The sequence below is a fragment of the Notolepis coatsorum genome (genome assembly GCF_963971535.1).
Source record: "Notolepis coatsorum genome assembly, chromosome: 2".
Classification (NCBI taxonomy): domain Eukaryota; kingdom Metazoa; phylum Chordata; class Actinopteri; order Aulopiformes; family Paralepididae; genus Notolepis; species Notolepis coatsorum.
The window spans coordinates 228,248,719-228,252,161 of record NC_140166.1 but is presented as its reverse complement, the minus strand read 5'-3'; the positions used below and the strand labels follow the sequence as shown (position 1 = coordinate 228,252,161).

The 3,443-nt window shown below is 47.8% G+C and overlaps 1 protein-coding gene across 1 annotated transcript in view; it reads left to right on the top strand.

Moving 5' to 3' along the window:
- The window catches only part of LOC311223865 (uncharacterized protein), a gene marked incomplete at its 5' end in the record, with an annotated part of 8,484 nt that extends 8,112 nt beyond the window's left edge, over window positions 1-372 (top strand). Inside the window, one exon of the mRNA XM_084308628.1 lies at window positions 1-372. This exon is cut by the window's left edge and continues 251 nt beyond it.
- Window positions 373-3,443: the final 3,071 nt, after the last annotated feature.

Sequence of the window (3,443 nt, the reverse complement as noted above, 5' to 3'; positions counted from 1 at the left end):
GCAATCTGTTAATAACATTTTCAATCAATCAATCAATCAAGTCCCGCCCTGATCGACCCACTGTGACGAAACACTATGACATCATCACTTAGGGACCTCTTTGATCTTCCCTCTTCCTATGACATCATCACTTAGGGACCTCTTTGATCTTCCCTCGTCCTCAGGACCAAGGGATCAAACACATTGTTCCATAATACAGTTCAAACACATTGTTCCTATGATATGGTTCTTCATGATGCTGAATAACATGTCCTCAGTGATCTTGTCCTCTACAGCAGGGGTTCCCAATGTTTTCAGGCCGCGACCCCCGAAATAACGGTGTCAGAGAGGCGCGACCCCCACTGTCACAGGAGGTGGTTGAAACATGCAAACGTTCACACGCACTAATAAGCATTGGAGGCTATTAACAGTTTCACTATTAATCAGGTTTTATTCTGTTTCGGACATCATCCATAAATGTATTGAATTGATGAACCGTTGGTTTACAGTTTATACCAGTCATGTTCATCACCCTCTTGTTCACCATCAGATAACTGCTTGAACAGATTGATGCATTTTCTCAAATTCATTCATCAAAACACCAAAGGCTTGAAATTGCTTGTTCACTATTCCCACGTCTACGTCTTACGAGTCCGTCGAACAGCGCATCCAACTCGTTCTTGCGCCTAGTCAACGCACCCAGCTTCGCCCTGTGAGCGAGAGCCTAGTCAACGCACCCAGCTTCACCCTGTGAGAGCCTAGTCAACGCACCCAGCTTCGCCCTGCGAGAGCCTAGTCAACACACCCAGCTTCGCCCTGTGAGAGCCTAGTCAACACACCCAGCTTCACCCTGTGAGAGCCTAGTCAACACACCCAGCTTCACCCTGTGAGAGCCTAGTCAACACACCCAGCTTCACCCTGTGAGAGCCTAGTCAACACACCCAGCTTCACCCTGTGAGAGCCTAGTCAACACACCCAGCTTCACCCTGCGAGAGCCTAGTCAACACACCCAGCTTCACCCTGTGAGAGCCTAGTCAACACACCCAGCTTCACCCTGTGAGAGCCTAGTCAACACACCCAGCTTCACCCTGTGAGAGCCTAGTCAACACACCCAGCTTCGCCCTGTGAGCGAGAGCCTAGTCAACGCACCCAGCTTCACCCTGTGAGAGCCTAGTCAACACACCCAGCTTCACCCTGTGAGAGCCTAGTCAACACACCCAGCTTCACCCTGCGAGAGCCTAGTCAACACACCCAGCTTCACCCTGTGAGAGCCTAGTCAACACACCCAGCTTCACCCTGTGAGAGCCTAGTCAACACACCCAGCTTCACCCTGTGAGAGCCTAGTCAACGCACCCAGCTTCACCCTGTGAGAGCCTAGTCAACACACCCAGCTTCACCCTGTGAGAGCCTAGTCAACACACCCAGCTTCACCCTGTGAGAGCCTAGTCAACACACCCAGCTTCACCCTGTGAGAGCCTAGTCAACACACCCAGCTTCACCCTGTGAGAGCCTAGTCAACACACCCAGCTTCGCCCTGTGAGAGCCTAGTCAACACACCCAGCTTCACCCTGTGAGAGCCTAGTCAACACACCCAGCTTCACCCTGTGAGAGCCTAGTCAACACACCCAGCTTCACCCTGTGAGAGCCTAGTCAACACACCCAGCTTCGCCCTGTGAGAGCCGATCAATTTAACCAGCTCTCTCTCTCTCAGCGTCTTCTGCCTTTACATTTTAATCCCAGTTACAATATCCCGATTACGTGTGACAGTGATACAATACAACAATCCACAGATTCAGATTCCTTGTAATTCACATCCACAATCCACGAGTAAAGACGCTTCAATTTAAGCTTGAATGAAACACAGTCCGTGCGCTCCGGTTAACCAAATGCATCCGCAGCTGAGAATATGAAACGGATCAGAGCCAAACGGCCGGTAGGCGTTCCACAATAACTTCGGATCCACGTTTTTTTTTTTTTTTTAACAAATGTTTTTTATTTTCCCTTTTTTAACATAAAACTAGACACACAATACATTAACAGTAGAAATCCACAATAAATCACAGGACTATGACCGACATAATAATAACAATAATGACAGTCCAGTACTTAAATCAAAATAAATGTAGATTAAAAGATATACACATAATAAATACAATACAATACAATACATATGCTCTTGCTCGCTCTTCCTCACCCTTTCCTTCTCCTTCCCTTCCCCCCCACCCCCCCCCCCCCCCCCCCCCTCAGGACCCCCTCTTGGACTGTACATCCATTATTCCGTTTAACACCAGGGATTACAAATTCATATGCTATCCTTTATCTTCTCCACCACATCTAACCAGGTTGCTATGCTGGCTTCATTAACACCTAAAATTCGTGCGGTAGATATCTCTAGATAAATCACATCGAGATAGGTAAGAACCCATACCTTCCGGCACATTTTATCCGGTTGAATCCAGCGTGATGCTATCAGCTTTTTGGCAGCCGTAAGACCGGACAAAATTAGTCTCTTTACCTGTACAGAGGTTGATAACTTCGGATCCAAGTTTCATTCATTCAAAATATCCCCGCGGCTGGGGGTGCCAGGGTGGCGCTGGGGGTGCCAGGGTGGTGCACCACGTACAGCACTGCGGCGCAGCACGGCCGTCCCGGGTTCGACTCCCGGACCCGGCGACCTCTGCCGCATGTCCTCCCCTCTATATCTTCTCCCATCCCTCCTCTCTGCCGGGTCGGTCCAATAATGCAATATACAACAGAAATATATATATCCCCGTGGGATTCACATAATGCAATTCGGTGTTACGCAATGCATTAATTTACTCACGACCACGTAGGCTTGTAGAATTGGGTTTGTTGGAATCTCGCAGCCCTTTCTTTCTGGGTCCTGGGCGAGAAGCGAACATATATTCTTCTTTCAAAATCAACTGGTTTCTCAGAGAGGGAGGGGTGCTTGGTTTTCAAAATGCCGTAGCATTTTTTACAGGCGTTAAAGTGTAAAGGCTTTCATGCTGTGCAAGAACTTCAGCACGCGACACGTTGAGGATGTTGTATCTCGTCGACAACATTACATGTGAATCCATACTGGATATATTCCTCTCGATACGTTCCACTCTTGGACGAGGTAGGCTGGTCCGACTTTGGGTGGGTGGTTAACGCTGCCCGGCCCCACAGCCCACAGGCCCCTTTGGCCGGTATTAACCAACTTTTAATTTGAGATGCTTTTTTTTTCAATTTTAGCTAGCTCGCAACATGCACATTTGCAATGCATCGTTGTTCAAATAACCACAGTGTGTGTCACGCACGACGTAGCTCTGACGTGCATTATGTAGGACAAAGGAAATCCATAGGTTTAATGTATTTTTAAAATATATTTTAATTGTTTTTAATTATGGTCCTATTTCACACATTCTATGAAATCGATACATTCTGTAAGTGGTCTTGCGTCGACCCCCACTTTGGGACCC